Source organism: Solea senegalensis, linkage group LG3, assembly GCF_019176455.1.
Source record: "Solea senegalensis isolate Sse05_10M linkage group LG3, IFAPA_SoseM_1, whole genome shotgun sequence".
NCBI classification, from domain to species: Eukaryota; Metazoa; Chordata; class Actinopteri; order Pleuronectiformes; family Soleidae; genus Solea; species Solea senegalensis.
The window spans coordinates 26,843,800-26,864,644 of NC_058023.1; the positions used below are offsets into that span (position 1 = coordinate 26,843,800).

Consider the following 20,845-nt stretch of genomic DNA (forward strand, 5'->3'; position numbering starts at 1 on the left):
ACCGACAAAAATGTACACTCTTCTAAAAACGTCCTTGCTCCATAAGGTCTATAACTCAAACTGGTCCATGCATAGACAGACACACACACACACACACACATTTATTGTATCTGGGAGAGATGAAATCTGCAATCTGTGCACACTGGCCCTCTTGTACTAAATATTTCATTGACAATAAACATTGGTTTGATTGATGTGAGGCTGAGTCAGTCAGAAAAGAAGGATGAAAGAGGCAAAAAAAAATAAAAAATCCAGCAGATCCAATTCTGCTCATTATGTTGCTAGGATCAGAGGTCAGTGAGTGCTTGATATTAGAATGCTTTTTGAATTTTCCACATTAGAGTCCAGCCTTGTTTCCAATGAGAACCTGTGACTGGTAAGGCTTGCCATGTTAAAGTTATTATGGTGCTGAATCCAAAAGGCCAAGCTGTCTCTCCTCCATTGAGAAATTTAATTACAGCAATCAGAATCTCGAGAATTACCCATAACGACTTCAGTTAATCCACATTTTCTCTTCATATATGAAGAGACATGGCTTTGCAAACCCCTGAACAGCTCCTATTATTCAATGAGCATCTTAATAAAGCACTTTTTTCCCCCAAAACTGTCTATTGGCCAGTATATGGCCAAAAGACATTTTCTCCGAGACAAAAAACGCTGAGCGATCTCACTTCTCCTGTTGTCATGGTCATTCTTAAACCGAGAATGAAATCCCTTTCTCGCTCAAAAAACAAAAGTAAGACTCATGAATAAAATATACGGAAAAATAGGATTATACTTCAAGAGCCACAACATATTAATAAAAACCTTTGCATTCATCTGCAACTTTGGGTTAATCTCCTAAGGCTGGCCACAACTGAAGTTTTAATTAAACCCTTAAGGGATGGCACTTTTTCTGCCAGGGGAAGACAAAAACTGTGCAAAACATAAAGTCCTGACATAATGACATGAATATTTGCTAAGCATCAAAGTGAACCACATTGACTGGTAAAAGAAAGTAGCATCGTTGGTGTGCAACCAACCAATCCCTAAACCCTGCAGTGACCGCTGCTAAAGTTTAAAACTGTTCTGGGCTTGAGAATGATGTGGCACATATTTTGACAGCAACACTACACTAATGCTACAATTCACCAAGGTAAGTCTCCTGCTGGTTTTTGTTTTTGTCACCAGATAATTCGTTTAAAAAGGAGTTCAATAAAGTTGCACGTCCCAGGTAACAAGTCTGCATTTTCACCAGCTGATTATAGGAGTGGTACATTGGTAATACCTTATAATAAATTCAAATACTATACAATGTACTAATATAAACACTGGGTGGTTTGTAAAGTTTGGGACAAGTACAATGCATTTCATGAAAAGCCGCTCACGAACACACATTAATTTTTCACAACTAACAACCTCACCACACCTTTACTGCCCTTTGATGATGTGTTATGTTGATAAATTGCCCCTGTAATGCTAGCTAGCTGTGAGGAGTTAAAACATCCATTTAACCTTTGACTGACTATATAACCATCAGTATATCTGCTGTTTAATGGTCCCTAGTGGCACACCCTGCGATAAATATACACTTCAGATCTTTGGGTAACATTGGGTCTTAAGCTAAAGAGATTAAGCATGAGCAGAGAATATGGTTTGTATATATTAGAACGGCAAAGACATTAATATTTTAGTTCCTGCTACCACACAAATAGATAACATGAAAGTGCATTTTACACAACATTAATTATTAATGGACACATTTTGTCCAGTCATATCACAACACTGTTAAGAATAAGATAATAGACCCTCTTCATACGAAGGACGATGTAAGATTACTCTATTAGTATTCATGAATAAGGCAGAGAAAGTCACTTTGGTCAGTAAATATTAATCTTAAGATATGTAGTGAACAAATAAACAAGAGAAGAGCAAGGCATAGTGTATCATGGAAGGTTAGGTCTGAATGGAGTGCTTAATAACGGATGTTGTGTACCATCATCCATCTCCATCAGCTGTAATGACAAGGCTACTATGAGAGCGGTGTAATTGAATGTGAAGACGTACCGGGTCTCCTCCAATACACAGACACAAAGGGATAAGAGGGGGACCACCTCTGCTTCGTACAGTCTCTTGTACAGCGCTCTTTTAACGAATACATGTTTGGGCGCGCGCAACTACGTGCAACGATCCCTGTGCAAGTGTCCATCGTTGCGTTGTGTTTCCATTTGTGGTGAACACACCTGACAGATGAGAAAGATAAGGCTCAGTGTCCACCGGGGACCAATTTCCGCAGTCTATTCCAAAGGCCTGTTCATTACCGCGGGCAAGAGGGACCAATACTCCACAGCCCGCCAACTACATTTTCTTCCATTTTCTCCCATTCTCTCCCGGTCCCTCCCGAAACACAACAGAGCGCCACCTCGACTTCCCACAGTGCACCACTGTACGCCTGTGAAACAGAGATTGTTTGCAGTGGGCTCTCCAAGGTTTCAAAGCTGTCACCGCTGCCTTGAATGTTTACTCTCTCCCACTATTTTTCATCTGTCATGTTTCTGAGAGTGAAAATAAACCTGAGACTTTGGTTTGTTTGTTTTTTTAGTTATTTTCATAGTGTTGCGAGATTTTCAAGTTGGCACTGGAGAGTAGGAAGAGTGTGAGACAAAGACAATTGCGTTGGTAGAAGCTGAATTTTAAAGATAATACACCAAGAAAGCTGCAAATTGAACTTGAATGTCTGTATGTTTCTCTGTTGCTCATGCATAAATATCTGCATATGCGATACAATGAATATTTCATTTAAAAAAAATATGACACCAAACAAATTAATCCTGAAAACACGTCTGTGGCTGAGAGCGGGACACCAAGCAGCGAAGCAGGAGACAGGATCTGTATTACGAGGGGGAGACATAAGTAAAATTAGATGGCTGATGTACAAAAACGATACTATATCATGCCAACATATCCAGCATATGATGGATCCATGCGGAAAATGAGATCTCATTCCACATTTCTTGCAACACTTGTTCTTAGCGTGCGGGAATACAGACAAATAGAAGCATCAGATGGAAATTGATCCTTTGCACAAATCAGTTTTACAGGCAGCTCACAGATGGGTGTGTTCACAGCGGCATGCCGAATAAATCAGGTTTGTAATGGCCTGACTGCAGGCGTGACAAAAAGAGGCACTGAGCACCACATAGGCTCATGGAGCGACGAGTGAGAATTTTTCTGAGTCGGAAGCTGCCTCTTTAAAATGAAGGCTATTCATAAAGTGAGGCTTTTCTCTGGAGATCATTGGGTTTCCTTGAACAGTTTGCTTTTTAGAGTGAATATCAATGATGATTGGGAATTACAATCTGTACTAGAACATGTTTAAAAATGAAACGTTCAAAAGGAAGCACATTTCTCAACTCTTAGAATTAAAATTCATGCATCTGCTGTGTTGTGACACAGATGGAATGCAAGTGGGTCTGACTGCCAGGCCTCATTGCAATTTAAAAATGTTTTACTTTGTGATTAAAAAAGGCTGCAGAAAAAAACATTTTTCAACCCATGTCAAATAAGATGAAGTATTATGATATCATCTTGTTTTACATGCTGTTTCCGGACTGGTGATAATAATGGGAAATATGTCTTAAAACAGAAATAATATTAAGTCATGTCCAGGTAATAGCTTGAGAAATGTGATTGAAATATCTGAGAATGTTGAAATTAATTCACCCTTACATTCCACATACTTCCCATTCGTACTACGAAGAGATGACTTAAAGATTGTTATTAGAAATATATTACTACCCCGTGTACAAAATTATTACCTCACCATTACCAAATTTTTACTGTCCTGTAATGTAAAGAGTCACCTCTGCACCTCCTCTGAGCCCTGTTTACGGCCTCACACAGCTATTACTGATCCGCTCACAGGAGGCTTTGGCCAATTACTGGACAGTTTAGTGAGAGGAGGGAGTTCACGTTGGTCTTTTTTTTTCTAAATCTACGCTGGATAGAGGAATCATTGCTACAACAACTGCCGAGCTGCAAAGGAACTAAAAAAGAAAGAAAAAAAAAAGGGAAAGTGTCAAAAAGAGAGTGGGAAAATAAATGCAAATAATATGTCAATACTGGGAATATGAGAGCGTCTGACTGTGCTCATCTGATGAGGAGCTCAGGAGACAGATACAATCCCAGAGGGTTAGCATTTTAATATCCCAGGAATGAGATTTAAGTATCAACTATGTTTGTAGAAACCACACCCACTGCCGCTTAAAGCAAAGCAAAGGTTTTTCACAGTCTAACAGCGTCTCAGCTCCCGTACGTGTGTTCACATTACCATGTTACCATCTCATGTCATCACAAGCACAGAGCTGGAGCTACATCCGCTTCAGTGCCGACTGAAATTCTGACCGAGTTCTGTCTCAACTTTCTTTCACCTTTCAACCAAATTACTGTCATCGTGTTGAATGGCAGATATGGGAACTAATACACATCAAGAAAATTAGTATGCCCTCGGCACACTCAGTGCACTTTGTCAGAAGAAGTGATGCAAGAGAGGATAAATGTTGCAGTCCCCACAGTCACCACCACCACCCTCCCTCTCAACATCCCCCCCACGCAGTGGCACACTGCCCCCTCTGGGCAATGTAATGGTAATGGAGATTATATACTTGAAACCAGTTACTTTTTGAGTGATTTATCCAGACCTGCAGTTATTTGGGCAACTCTAGAGCTCTTCGGCCCTGACAGACGACACAATTAGCAAGCAGAGCACTGCTGTTCGGGCAACTCCCATCACAAATCAACCAAATGATACACTGCGTGAGAGATGTTTATGTTGGATCATGTAACTCCAGTCTGTAAAGTCAAATGAGATGGAAGAGGTGACAGTTAAAATATGATGATTTGGATTCACATTGAAACAGAGTTTCATCTGCTCAAATTTTTTGAACAAAGTCAAAATTACCTCACTTTAAACAAGGTAACATCACAGCAGCTGAGTAAATTCCCAGTAATTAAATGACCTAAATAACTCAAGTGGTGGTGACAAAAGTTGTCCACCCTCTCCATCCCAATAGTGGGCAGTGTGAACAATAAATATCTGTCAGGAAGAACATAGATTTTGATGTATTGCTGTTAAATGCTGTTGATGAGACTGGAGTTAAACACCTGTTTGATCTTGTGATGTTTAATTAGAATACATTTTTTTCCTTTTGGCTCTTTCAACTGACATTTTGGCCAGAACCCTGCTGTTTAGCAGTATTAAGCATTGCTTTGACATGACCTACATTACAAAATTACAAAACATCAGATGCTTTCTGACAACCAAAGAGCAAATGTCATGCAGTACACAGGGTTATGATTTCCTTTTTTTTTCTTAAAATGGAGGATCAGTGAGGAGGGTGAATAGGGTGATGTCTTCCTTCAAATTACTATTGGACCCTTGCCACCGATTTCCTTACAAGAATGGAGAGCAGAACAGAAAGTGGAAAGGTTATAAAAGACTGAATGTGGTTGTTAAAAACAATGAAATGTATCCGTAAAGTGCACTTGACAAGGAAAATGGGTTATGAATTAAAAAGAAAAAAGTGCAGAAAACAACAAACAAGCATGTTGTATATGATGTGGGCCAATTCTTGTGTGTGTGTGTGTGTGTGTACTGCTCCAGTTTCTTTGCATAACCAAATGTTAATGTGTCTTAACTCAGCAGCTTATTACAGAAATGGAACAATTTGTCCTGGGAAATATTGTAAACGCTTTGCGGGTGAAATGAGAATTCAGGGTCAAAACAATTCGGAGATATTATATGTAAAAAGGTTGAATGAAACTGAGCGGACATTTAGCTGATTGGGACAATTTTAGAGTTTGCAGTCCGATACACAAAACAACAATATTTGTGTTAATGGTAGATACGCAAGGGCACAAAAATAGTTTCATACATGTACATGTTTATGGCTTCATGGGGAAAAAGGTGCATACAAAGACCCTAAAAACAAAGTTTCATTTATCTCGGGAGTCGGGACCGAGTCCCTTGGCTAGATTCTTTGTTTGTAGAAGACAAATTATCCACTGTATCAGAGGTAATGCGCTGCAGTTTGTCACAGTGAGAGTTTTATTTTATGATTGATAACTATGAACTAAAGAGCAAACTTCTTTGTTTTTAAAAAGAAAACAAGGTCAACCTTATGAAGCAGTCAATCTCTAACGTATGTTGATAAATTACTTAGTAGGTTAACTTATTTCAGCACACAAAAGCAACGGTCTAAAAGCAACTTCACAAAACACTGGTCATTAAGCTGTACCAGGAAGACGGGGACATGATTTGGTTCATTCTGACAGCTTAAGTCTCACAGCTGTGGCCAATTTTAAAATTTATTTTTACACCGAGCAAGAACAATGGGTCCACTTCCAGAATAGATAAGATATTGATTCACAGGCAGTCTGGGCAAAAGGAACCAGTTTTTCAGTGACCAACAACTTGTGCAATGTCTTCAGATTAACTTAAAAGAAATCCTGAACTTCATTAATCTTGAATCCAACATAAACAACAAAAAAAGTCCTAAAAATGAAAAATATAGATTTTCTTCACAACTGCTCAAACTCCACTACAGTTGCAAAACAGACGGAGAGGTATGATTGCTTTAACCACTCAAAAAGTGGCCTGGATTGTAAGTCTGATGGCACAGTTAGGAAAGTTTTGTGACATCCTCTGTTTTAGGAAAATGTTATTCATATATGCAGCCTGATTGTCAAATAACTTATTTGTACAATCCATCAGTTTCTGTGGGAGAGAAGTGCACTTTCTGTTAGGACTGAACACTTTTTCAATTTCACGGGGTGTCTTTTTGTTTCCAGTGAAGACGAGTAGTTTCTCGTGACATTTATAGCAACTGCTGGTTTTGTTATCTAAACCGTCTCGGAGCCTTTCGACAAAATGTTTTTCTAGTGTAAACATGTCCATCAGTTCAGCAGTTGGAGTCTGTAAATGTTGTGAGAGTTAAGACAAGATACCACTGACATCTGGACAGTGGTTTTGTTAGGCTTGTGGTGTGAATCAAGGCTAAAAGTATTGAATTAGACTCGTGTCAACACTTTTCACAAAGCGAAAGTAGTCACAGGCTTGGAGTCGCTTATAATTAGATGTATCTAACGTTTGTCAGATTATAAACGTTAAATACTTACAATTATGTTGTCGGATGTCCACGGGGGAAACTTGGGATCGAGTTCCAGACGGTCCATTGAGCGGTTGCTCCAAAACTTCCTAAGGCAGACAAAAAACAATGGCGCAAAGAACAAATCAGGGAGTGCAAAGAACCAATGTATTTTCAAACAATAACATACATCTTTGAATGATTAAATGGATATTTTATTTGCTTCTTAACAAGTGTTGATTGCTCCTTAATAAGTGTTGTTTGCTTCTTGAAATGTCTTGAAATCTAATTCCATATAAAAGATGCTGCAAAAATAGTGAAAGTTACATTTCCCCCACAAAAAAAAACCTCTCCACTGATGCATGAAATGGTGAGGACAGACTGAATCAGAGCACTGGAGGTAATTCAATATCTGCTTGTTTGCTTGCTGGTGTCATGGGTCCGAACAGGTATCGGGCACTCGACATGAGCATGTGCCGAGTTAACCTCATGTATACATATATGACTTCTGAAAACAGAGGACCGTGAGGGATGTTTTTTGGATGGAAGAGGGAAAGTATTCATTGGATAAATACTCCTAGGAGTAGATCTAACCTAATGGATCGGTTCAGTTCCCCTGAACTGGGGAGAGAAAAGCGAACACTTGCTCTTTGTGATTTGGACACTATTTGAATACTAAAAATCCTTAGAGTCCAAAACACTAAAAACTAAACATTTATTCTGTCTTCCTGTAAAACACAGATGAGGTAGGCTGCTTGCGGTGTTTTTTTGTTTTTTTTGACTCACTCTGCACTCATCCCAAGCTTAACTAGCACTGGTTCTATGTAGGTCAGCCTAAGGGGTCTGTTTGTGGTTAGTTTTTGTCAGTGCACTTGCATGAATTGTGTGGTTGGCCTACCTGGCATGGCGCACACAATCCCTAAGGACCTTGGTGTGTGCAAGTGTGTTTGTGTGTGTGTGTGCGCGCGCGCTCGTATCACTCCAGCTGTCTCCTCACATCTACCCATTCTCTGACGACTGAACTTCACAGTGAAGGGCTCCACCCATTCGATTCAAACAATGCATCTCGAGACAGGAGAAAGCCAGCAGCTGATGCTTATGGTCAATAATGCATTCTACCACCAGCAAAATGGATTCCCACTGATGTTATGGTCCTATTTAATTGTGTCTTGAAATACGGTATGATTGTAAAGGAAAACAGGCATTTGTGTGAAATCTTAGTAATGGCTTGTAGAAAAATAAATCAATTATATATTAAGAACTGGTCCCCTAGTCTCAATCAATGGATGGAGAGGGTGAAAGAAATGTATTCACTGGAAAAGATGACTTTCTGTCTGAGGTCTAAGGCAGCAAGCTTTCACCGAAAATGCGAGAAATGGACTTACTATATCAAAAGAAAACGAGGACGCTACGAACTAAACAGGACAATTAAAGTCACTGGACAAGATGTATTGCAATTTTACCAACAGGAGGAACCCCTGATGTTTTTGTTTGTCTTGAATGGTTTGTGTTTTACTTTTAAATTTAATAAAAAGCAATAAAAAAAACAAGCCAATCAGAGATGGCAGACTTAACCTCATTCATGCAACAAGCCTCTGTCGGCCTACATGGGGAGCAGACTCTGTGGCACAACAGTACAGTGTCTGACTCCAGATCAAAAGGGTGTGTCATCGAATCCATGTCAGGGTCAAAACTCTTGGGCGACATGTGTCTATCACAAATTCTAACAAGTCTCTGTTGCTCATATTGCAAGCAAGTGCAGAAGCACCAAAAACAATACTTCAGGTAACTTTTACTCAAAGTTAAAAAAGGAGCCTGTTTAAAATTAAACTTGAGTAAATTTGTTGTACGTTTGCTTGTATTTAAGTAAAATGTGATCAAAACAGTGGTACTTTAACTTAAAGCCCACATAGACCGGAAGCTCCAATTAACGCTGCGTTTGTGTGTGTATCTGCGTCATTACCTCATTTATGAAACCCTAAAGTTTCAGAACAAACAGTTCAGCCACTGCTGAGAAAATAATGTTGTATTGTTTTCCTGGGCTCTGCGAAGCGGATCGGCACTTCCTTAATTTGATGTTGTCATCAAAAATCCTCACCACTCCTCTCACCACCGTAGCGCCTCCTGGTGCGGGCACTAGTCCGGGCACATCCGGTTGCGTACATTCAACCGCAGAAGAAGAACTACTCTCGTTGTAGCTGCTGAGATGCAGAGCATCCACCGTGCCAGAGGGGGAGCTGTGTATCTGAGAGCTGGCCTATCTATTACGTCACTTCCAGGTACCTGGCCAATCACAGGACAGTGGGAAAGCTCTCGTTGGCTGGCCAATCACAACACAGTCCACATTCTGGGTTTTTAGTTTTGGTCTGAAACAGCGCGGCTGACGAGAGCGTCAGTGAGGAGATAATTTGATCGGCTTGTTTGCAGTGATTAGGAGGTTTTTAATCATGAAAACAAGTTCATATATGTAAGTAGACCTCCATAACTAACATATATGTGTGATACAAGCATTCCATGTTGCCTTTAAGTAGAATATTTCAGTACTCTTTCCACCTCTGCCTTTAACCCCTTTGTTTATTTCAAGGTTTAGCTGTAACTGCAGGAGAGCTGCCAAGGTCCTTGCCAATGTAGCCAGACTGTGAGAGTTTTAAAAATAAAAATAATCCTGACAGTTTGGTCTGACTTTCACATGTTTGGGGTCAACAGCTGCCCATCGTTAGTTTTTAGATGGATTTAGAACACATATTGGTAATAAGCTTTTATTGCATTAAACATAATGAGCTGTCAACCTGTCCTTGAGAGCAGGGATGGGCTAAGACTGGTAGAGAAAGAGAGAAAAATAGGCTATAAATTACAGTAAAACATGACAACTTTCTCTACAGATGTCTTGGGGGTTTAGTGGATAAAGAAAGCCAACAACCCCACACACACACACACAAAACCCGTGTTTGCAAGAAAGTGCTATAGTTTTTACATAAGTATACAACTGCCAACACGCCCTTGCATACGTGTGAACTTGTGACTTCTCAAAACCTTTTAAATTATTCCTGTAAAGGAAGTGTTAACGGAGAGATACAAGTGTGGAAGTGACATTGGGGTAATTAACTGCCATATTTTCAGCTTCACAAGGGAAACAACACCTGTAAGGGAAAGGCAAGTAGTGTTAAATCAACCTAACAGTATACAGACAGGATCATACGGAATCACCATCACAAGGAACCTGCGTCAAAGTAGCACACAGTGCATGCAGCAATGAAAATGACTGCCGTTTAATGCAATGCACTCATTTATGCATTATATGTTAATGCTACCTGCATTTCATTTTTAAATTTGATTGGCATCTTTGATTAATGTTTGCCTAAGGAATAAGAGTTAAGGTTTAACAAAACTAAACTGATTAATATGGAAGAGTATTATGGCCACATGTTAAAAAAAAAAAACAGCATGAATTCTGAGAAAAAAAGTCTGATTTTTTTCTCAGAATCCTAACTTCAACCTCAGAATTCATTTTTTTTTTTTTTTTTTTTTACATATGGCCCTAATATTCTTCAGTAGATTAATAACAAGTGTTACAAACATTTGTATTAACCCTTTTTTTTTTTACAGCACCAAGCTTACATTAGGGTGGTTTGTATGATCTCATAAATATGGTACAAATAATATACTCTTTTTACCGTGGAAAAACAACAACAATTTCTCTAATGGGGGTCAATGGGTTTGTTTTTTGACACAGTTCCAAAATATTGCATTACTGCCTATATCTCTTCCTTTCTTCATCTATGTTGTGTGGCTACTTCTCTATTTCAACATCCAAGACAACACAACATCTCCAGACTTGCATTACATAGAATGTATTCCATTTAATTCTGTCTGACTTATGACCATCAAATGTCTTTAATGATGTATTATGAATGTTGCAACGGCTTTATTCACCAAATGAGTAGAAAGAGCGGCTTGTGCAGTTACACAATGTGTCACAGTAAAAACATCCAGCCAAGAAAACATGTAGTTCATGTTACGTCACTGCAAATATCTAACCAATTTCCTGATTAAGTCACTTCTATCTGCAACTGTTGACATTAAATCATTCCAGTGCTTTTAAAGCATAGAAAGTGTTTTTTTACAGAACAGTATTGATTCATGGATTCAGCAGTAGACCTTTTAGTTGTGTGTTACTATAAAGGAGTCTTTTAAGGTCATATGTTGAGCAGTTAGCAGTGAGGATGCAGGTTATTTAGTTTTCCTCCGATAACTCTCGATTATGACATTATTGCAAAAAAAGTCTCTCTACAGTTCCATCCGTTTTGATTTGCCTTTCCAGCAGTTCTATAAGCTGTTTTCTGAGACAAGCAAAAAGAAAGAAAGACTCAAACAATTTGTGTTTAACTTGACAAGTTATGGAATTCATATTCTACTCACAGTAAAACCATTTTCACCAGGTACACTGAACTTACTGTGAATATAGATCTATATAACGTCCAACAAAAACAGGGCTGAAAAAGGGAAGAATTATAATGTGTTACATTTGAAGCAATTATGACATTTTGATGCAGAGGCTGTGCTAAATAATTGAGTTCATTACTCAAAAGGTTTCTGCTCTTCTGCCCAGATACCAAAACCAGGGCAACACAACCTTCACGACAAAATCTAGGAAATCAGCAAAGTAATACATTTCAAAAGATTTATGTGATATTTTTTTCTCCATCCGGTGGAAGAGGGGAAAACCTAAAAATCAAAATACAGTGTATTACACAGTTGCACATTGATAAATGCAGGTGTAATAAATTACTCCAAGCCTATTGAAATCTGACACACTGTGAAATCTACATCATTAACGATAACTGCTCACAGCAGGACCTGGACACAAAGACAAATTCCATCTGATATTTCCTCTAAATTGAAGCTCACCAGTCTTTACAAGCGGCAGATGCGGCAGGCTGTGAATAAAAGAGGTAAAAACGATTCTTTTCTGAACACAACATGTGGTGTGGTATGACATGTCTTTCACTTTCCTGCGACAATCAAATCTGAGAGTGGCGATGGCAACAAGCATCCAAAAGCCTGCTGTGTCAATGTCCCTCACAGAAAAAGGGACATGCTGCTTTCTGAGAATCTATGATGCCTTTGCCGAACAACACGCATACTAAATCAACTGCTGAAAGATGAAAAATGTAAGCTTTTCGAGGAGGATGAAAGGGAGATTTCAAGGTGGAGTTGTCGAGATTGTCGTGGAAAATGGCAGGGAGGAAGAGGGTCACACCAACAACCTTTACCGTTACATTTAGAGTTTACATGATTCTGTGCATATTTGCTTTCCTCACACTATCCACACACTACACAGTACGTTCTGGACAACTAAGAGTTGCTCAACATTGCTTTAAAATGCAAGTTCTCTGCTATGATGAAATATGTAACATAACATTTAACATTTAAAAAGGTTAGCAGGGAAATAGGCATGTTGTCCCAAGGAGAACGCGTATGGCACAGACTCGTATCTACTTTGTGATGCAAGTGTTGTTTTACTGCATATTTTAAGAGTTTGATGCAGTTAGGGTAGAACACAGGCTTAACGTTCAGTGACAATCCCCAGGAGATAGACTGAGGGGCAAGATTATAAGAAAATTATAAAAACCTGAGTAACACTCTGCGGGAAGGCATACGGTGCTCAAACAAAAGGTGAGGGGCAAAATGTCATCAAGAGATAAGATAAGAAAAACAAACAAAAAAAAGTCTGATTACACAATGTATTTGCCCTCAAAAAAAAAGTAGACTTGCCAAAAATCAGACAAGGCCCTGGCAAAGTCTGGTTAGCACAATTATCATCTGTTTGCCGTCAAAGCACTGAAAACCCAGAGAAGCAGTGGTGTGCAGAAGAGAAACCAATGTGCAATCTCACATCTCGTGCGTTAGAATAAAACCTTCAGTAGGATCCGTCTTGTTCTATTCTGGGTAGAGAGCCGAGTATTCCCATCTGACACCATATTCCCTGCTGTACATATTCCAGAGCCTGCTCAGATCGCAGAGGCCATGGTTCCCTCTGTGATTTGTCTTTGAATCACGCTGGAGTTTATATTGACACATGCTCACAACACAAAGAAGACTACTAATATCTGTGCATTCATTATGACAAAATGATACCTAAACACACACTTAACCAAGCCATGCATGCATTTACAAGACTTGCCACTTTGCACTCGAGTTTGGTTGATGTGCATGAAATGAATAGACACTAAGCAGTGAAATACCACAAGTTCCTCATGGGCACCGTAAGGCTGCATCTCTTCCATGCAATGCTCTTGCCAATATGATTATTTCACACACACACGCAACACAGGTGTACACCCAGGACTTGTGCGCACACACTCACTCTGGTCATTATGGGAATGCTGTAATCACATCATACTGCATATACCAGTCAACCCGCCCCATGGGCTCATGTCGCTTCACTGTGTGAAGAGCGGTGCTCAGGACGGGGGGGTGCATTTTCTTTTATTGCCCTGCCAAGAGATGTCATTGTACTATCACTATCAATGAGACCTCTGCTGTTGTCACTCATCATAGTTTATTATAGTGCGACTGCCAACACTAGAGTGTATTACCCTCATCCCTCGCTGGTGAAAACATCAAGACCAGACCACATGAAAGAATGACCAGCAGGTGCATTTCATTATATCCTGGAGCATCAAGCAGAACCGTATAGTTGGATGCCTCTTAACACAATCACAAAGGACATATACAGTCCCCATCTGTGCATGATACGTAGGTGCATAGGCTTAAATTGCATGTGTGCATTTTACTGTGACAATGTGGGAAATCACATGCACATAAATTGTACATTCAATGGCCACTTCTTTAGATATTATGTGTAAAGTGTTCACCGTGTCCATCTTTTTTAAGGTCTCACATGTTGCTTGGTTATAACAAGTGGTCATTTGAGTAACTGTTTTCCTTCTTTCGTGTAACTGTGGTGTCTGGCAACAAGGCATTTTCCCCCACTAAACTGCTACTTTTTCTTTTTGACCATTTTCTGTAAACTCTTGTGAGTAAAAATCTGAGCATATCAGCAGTTTCTGAAATACCCAGTCAAGGCCGTCTGGCACCAGCAACCATGACACATTCAAAAGGCAATTTTGAATCAGCTTTCTTTCCCATTCTGATGCTCCTATTGAACATCAGCAAGTCGCCTCATGACCATGTCGACATGCATCAATACACCAATTGGATTGCACAGGTGTAACCTAAAAAGTAGCTAGCTGTGTATGTGCAAAACATATTTAGGTACAAAGCCTACAGATAATGTACTCATGACTTTAGCAAATCTCGCTTTGCATAGTAAAAAAAGCTTCAAGATAAACACTTCACAAGGAATATTGTTTACATTTTGTACAGGTTATTGCCAAGTTTAGTTTAAGTTTATTTAATATATTGTGCAATGTGGGCCTTCTCCTATAGAATATTATTAAATATCCCCTATAGGATACAGGAGTAAAAACACTAAAGGCCACGCCTTGACAGCAATACTGTGAGCTTTGAACTGAGTGCTCACAGTGGCACTGATGTTTAAACCATATGATTGCACAAACTTGTATTCATTGTGTCAGGAGAATGACTGCAATTCTTTCTGCCAGGAACCTGAATGCTGCAGACCAATATCACTACCCTAGCTACCTTAGAGACAGCAAAGCATGATTTCAAGTGTATGACAAGGACATACTACTATGCATTTGCTCACAAGACAATAGTCCATAGCAGTTGGCACAAGGAAAGTGGGCATAAAGGGATGGGGAAAATAATTTTCAAGGATCAGATCAGTGCTGCACTAATCTAATTGCCTTTTAGACTGAAATTGATTTCCGGGACCCCCAACCTCAGGGCTTCCACAACCTATACTCATCGTTCAGAGCCCATGGCTTTATCAATGGGAGCCAAAGGCCAGGATGATGTTTATAAGGGAGTTAATTAGCTTAGTGTCGGACCATACTAAGTAGGAGCCCCTCCAAATCAATCCAGTCACTGAGACCCACTCAACAGGGTTGCATGTCTCAGTTACTGACTGAGCAGAGGAAGTAGTAGTAGGTTCTCTCTTTGGATTCTATGTTTTTTGTTTCATTTCTTTTTTTTGTTACCTTGTTTAGAGTTCTCAAAACAAGGTAACCCAGGTAGGTTTCTTTACTCATAGAAATATTATCCTTAAATCTCTGCAGTTATATGCAGGCTGTCAAGGGTGATGATAATCTAAGTGGTAAACAAACAGAAGAAATCTACAAAGAGACAAAAAAAAAAAAAAATCCAGGCCCTCCGAGCTGGATTCTAATCTTACCAGGCAGCTTGCTGTACTGTAAATATGTCCCACTTGGTGGGAAACAGTGTAAAAGGCAGCTAGCAGCTGGTGCTTAGCGGGATCCTGCTGGCCCAAGCCCACAGCCGCCCCAGCTCACTGATGAAGACAGATGGATTGGGCCACAGCCCCGACGCAGGAAACGCACCCCCGAGCCGATAGATTAGAGCCAAGCTTCCGATGGAGCCCCGATACCATGCTGAGGAAGAGAGAGCAGACTGGGCAGAGAGCTAATGCTCCATACACAGGCACATCTATCCATGAACTTTTGAACCGGGAGATGATATAGAATTGGGGTCGAAGGAATGTCAATGGTTGAGTGAAACAGTGCATGGAGGAAGTGCAAATTCCAGAAATCTCAAGATCATCATCAAGACATCATGAAAGTTAAGGGCAGGTAAATAAACGGCATCCCATCCATTCGACTAAATGTAAGTGCAGAACAACCATTAGTGCTTTACCTAATGACCCATCAATGACGGGTTTACTGTCAAGATCATTCTGACCTCCAGTAAATTGATGCAGTTGGCCAGTAACATTCTTGTGCTAGGTGTATGCTCATCTGCTCCAGTTAGAAAGGTTGTCAAGTTGAAATGCCACTAATAGAAATACAAAAAAAAAGGATAACACACACACACACACACACACACACAATTAACATCCATTCACCATTTCATACACAGCCAAGGATGATGTGATGGCCATAAAGCATTTTAGTGGGATTAGAATAAATTAAGTAACACAGTAACAATACTCTTAGATTTTGGACACACTATGAACAAACATGCGTTTCAAAGCACCTTTTCTTGGAAACATGGCAACATTCCCAACTATTTTGGTGAGACAAACTGACTGCGAAGGCCTGAGCTGGTGTGAGCCTGAGTGGTCCTGGGAGGGTTGACCATTGATCATGAAGCCCTGCATGCAGTGTTACAGTTGTCTCACATGCACCTCCGATTGACTAAGTGTGATAATTAAGACTGCAGCACATTAACAGATGGCTACAGCTTCACACTGGGGGTGAGCGGGAGTGAAAATGCCTGGTATGCAAGTTATAGCACACCAGACTGCCCTAAAATCTAAAACCCACAGAAAAGATGATATTCCAAGCTCTCCATAAGCACTGACTGCCAGCCAAACAGCCAACTCCTACATACATAACTGTGCAAAAGCCACCATCAGATTTGCTGTTATAGCAATGCTATAATACTCATGGAGGATAATTATCAATCAGTTTATTGGAAAAAATCCAGAAAATATAGGAAACATATGCAGATATAAAATAATAAAAAAAAGCTACAGGTTAAGTGTTAAGCATTTAGTGGGACTAACCCTTACACAATAGCAAGAGCACAACCCTTGAGACTTTTGCACTGTAGCTATTTATAATATTGCTAATACAATTGTTTTGACTGTTTTGATCAAACATGCCCATCTGTCTTAATCAGCCTCATTACCACCTTCTGAGAGACATAATTAACAAAATAATTCATAATTAAAAAAATGAAATGAGATTTAATTAAACTATTTTACACATCGGTTTTCCCATGCTTTACAATGTTGGGTGATACAGTCATGGTTTAATTTGACCTGTTTCTAATTTCAAATGTGGTGACAAATATCACAAGGTGAAAGTGTTGCCATGTCAAATGTAAATGAGTATTGTTCTCAGTTACTAGCACAAATGTGTTTTGTTCTGAAAAAAAAAAAATCAGGCTAGAGGAATAATAAACTAAGTATGATCTAATGAATCTGAAGACAGATGGTTTTGATTGGTAAATAAAAGGCAGACCTGTTGCAAATAGCATTTCATTTTATTTTTTATAATAACTGGAATGTGTGAGATTTTTTTATCTATTGAGTAAATATTGTGAAGCACAAAACATTTGCAATCGTGGCTGAGAATGAACATTCATTAAAAAATATCTTGTAGGTTTATTGATTGAGTGAGCTACAGGGCAGGTCTGCTCAATGTGTTTTACTTCCAACTTCCCAGTTTCATTCTGCCCATCTGTTGTTTAGCTCTGCCCAATCCAAATAAGATAAGTTAATAGGAGAGGAACCTCAGAGAACACAGAAGAGAAAACAGTAGGTACGATTCAAGCCACATACAATTTGATGACACAACCAGGAAAATCAATAGGAATTCATTGTGAGAAACCCCCTCTGAGCTTCACAGCCAGAATAAAAGAACAATTCCATGCCGTCTAGCTAGAGCAGTAATAGCCCAGGAAAGATATTGTCCTGCAGGAATCAAACCCTGCATGTTCAAACAGTGAATTATCCTTCCCACGGCTTACCCCCTGCTGCCAGCCTCCTTCATCACATACCCGCGCACCAAATTCTGACAGTGGTGTCTGTTGAAACACCATTTATTACTTGGGGGCAGTTGAAAACGAGCAGCAAAATGAAAAATTTTGCAGAAAGGAACATAAACAAAAGTGCTTGTGTTGTTCCTTTGGCAGCCTTTTTAGCTGCTTTTGGTGAACTTTGCACATGGAGTCAGAGTCACTCTGCAAATTCCAGGGAGATGCAAGCTGTTGCTGCTCGTTTCCCAGCTACTCTCAGCTCTGATTTGAAGGTCAGTAACACTTCACATTACATGCTCGCGTATAACAAAGCTGAACGTAAAGAATATTGACAGAACCATGTACAAAGGAAGTTCTACTACTGATGGATTTTGTTTACCATTTTAAAATGCTACAACTCATTCTAAATGCTTTTAATTTGTCAACAAAAGCAATTATTTGTATTTTTTTTTTCAGTATTGTAGATAGCGAAAATTGGAGTACTGCATACAAAACAAATGTATGTATACTAGAGGTGGAATGGTTGACGCAGGGTTTCAGCATATGATTAAAGTACTTGAGCCGCGATATAATATTCCATCCATCATGCATGACATGTCTTTAAGAATATCTGATAAAAAAAATCTAATTATTAGGCTATAGATCTGATACATGGTATCGTATGAGTGTAAAAAAACTAGAAAACTGTGACCCCAAAGCCGTGATATGAACCGGACTGTGGATTTTGTAAACCGTTCCACCCCTAATATATATACACAAGCATACAGTCAACAGTGTGTGTACAATTTAGACTGCATTAGTTTCAAGTTAAAATGCTGTTACATACAAACCATTGCCAAATGGTCCACGTGACTGTTTTTCTCAGTTTCTCAGTACAGTGTTAAGATCTCATGTCAACCAGCAACACTCATTACGCACACAGGAAGGGATTTGTTCAAGTCAAGACAGACAGAGGCAACAGCGTGCTAGTAAAGTGAGACAGCTACACATAGGTTGGAGTATGATTTAAATAAATAAAAGGAAGTGTCCATGAAAAGTTTCAGAGAATTTAACTAAAACTGAAAATTCAACTGTTTGAATAAAATCTCTTGACTAGTATTATTGATGATCTAAGTAACAGTTCAGTAGTGGCAGTATTGCTTGAAAGAGCCCATTTTCAGATGAAGGATGCTGCATACAAATGTAACAAAATTCACCAAATTGTTAGGCACTGCAGTTTTAAATATACAATATCATATGAAACCACACCACACCAACTTACTATGATCACTTGTGTGCAATATGTATACAATATCCACAGGCCTGGGTACGCTTAAACATACTGTGTGTGTATCTTCACACAGGCAATCTGAATAATCCTCCCCAGCAGCTAGGCACCATCCTGCTACAATACCATGCCATGAGAAACACCATCCTTCATTATGAATGTTTCTATTTCTGCACACCACAGACATCGAAAATATGATCAAATATTTCAATTAGACAAATAATGTGTAATGTGCAGGTATCAAAAGCAGTGCAGATTCTGCAGGATATTAGAGGCTTAATATAGAAGCACACATTTCACAAAAGTATTCATCCTGAAAAATTAGCTCAGTTATTTGGTATTCCAAAATAATTTGTGAAAGAAAAGCAGGGAGTGAGCGAGCAACCTTGTCTTTCACTCTTATGAAAGTTCTAGTCTCAAATATAATAGTCAATAATTGGTTTCAATTACCTAACTTTCCTCTCAAGGCAATTTCCAATTATGCTTTCTAAATGGTATTATTATACAAGTTAGTCCAGTTTGAACTCTGGTTTATCCCAATACAGGCGTACTTCTCTCTGCACTTACTGTACCATGCCATCCTCACAGCTATAATGGAACAACTAAGCTGATGTTTAACTCAACAGATGTTCAGAAAATCTCACCTGACCTTATGTTTATTCACACGTGTAGGAGAGAAACAAGAAAGGCCTCTTCACAGCAAAACCGCCCTGGCGGTGCTAAGGCGAAGAGCCCCACATTCAGAGGATAAGGGCCGAGTGACAGTGAGAGGTTGGATACCTTTTTACATGCCTGCCCTGATGCAAGTGTTAATGCAGAGGCCCTCTGGTCTTGTCGTGCAGAGTATAGCACCACGGAGGAAAGAATGGAAGCCCGGGTGGAAATCCTTTGGTGGGTGTCAGAGCTCAGTAAACAGGGTCACCATTTGCCAACCTCCAGAGGACCACTCACTGGAGAGGATATGGGGTATATGAAAGACGATGAGAGTGCTGCAGCAGTAGGATTCAATTAAAAAAAAATCTCAAGAGGCAAGGCTGTAGCATATAGAGGTTACAAATTTTTCAGGAAAGGCTTTTACAGGTTGTACACAATTATTTTACAACATCATTTCTGCCAACTCTCAGGTTAAAGCCGTTGTATAATTTTAATAATTCATGCATATAGTATGACTGTATTATTTTGATCATACTTATCATTTAAGCAATATAAAGAGATTGCCACAGGAGTTGTTTGGGGCTGCAAAATATGTCATGCTACTATGACAGGAAAAACAGATGTTTGTGTGTGTGGAATAAAGTATAATTTATACAATTATATACAGCTACCCTAGAGACAGCAAAGCATGATTTCAAGTGTATGACAAGAACATACTACTTGTATGCATTTGCTCACAAGACAATAGTCCATAACAGTTGGAACAAGGAAAGTGGGCATAAAGCAATGGGGAAAATAATTTTCAAGGATCAGATCAGTGCTGCACTAATCTAATTGCCATTTAGACTAAAATTGATTTCCGTAGGAAGGACCCCCAACCTCTGGGCTTCCACAACCTATATCCATCGTTCAGAGCCCATGGCTTTATCAATGGGAGCCAAAGGCCAGGCTGATGTTTATAAGGGCGTTAATTAGCTTAGTGTCGGACCATACTAAGTAGGAGCCCCTCCAAATCAATCCAGTCACTGAGACCCACTCAACAGGGTCGCATGTCTCGGTTACTGACTGAGCAGAGGAAGTAGTAGTAGGTTCTCTCTTTGGATTCTATGTTTTTTGTTTCTTTTTTTCATAGGAGTTCTCAAAACAAGGTAAC

General features: G+C 39.4%; 1 long non-coding RNA gene across 1 annotated transcript in view; it reads right to left on the reverse strand.

Annotated features, from left to right (window-relative positions):
• The window catches only part of LOC122767132, a 160,438-nt gene that overhangs the window by 136,502 nt on the left and 3,091 nt on the right, over nucleotides 1-20,845 (reverse strand). Inside the window, exons 2-3 of the long non-coding RNA XR_006360173.1 lie at nucleotides 19,819-19,988; nucleotides 7,156-7,234 (exon numbers count right to left, since the gene is read on the reverse strand). This is a non-coding gene — a long non-coding RNA (uncharacterized LOC122767132). The remainder of the gene's footprint in view (nucleotides 1-7,155; nucleotides 7,235-19,818; nucleotides 19,989-20,845) is intronic.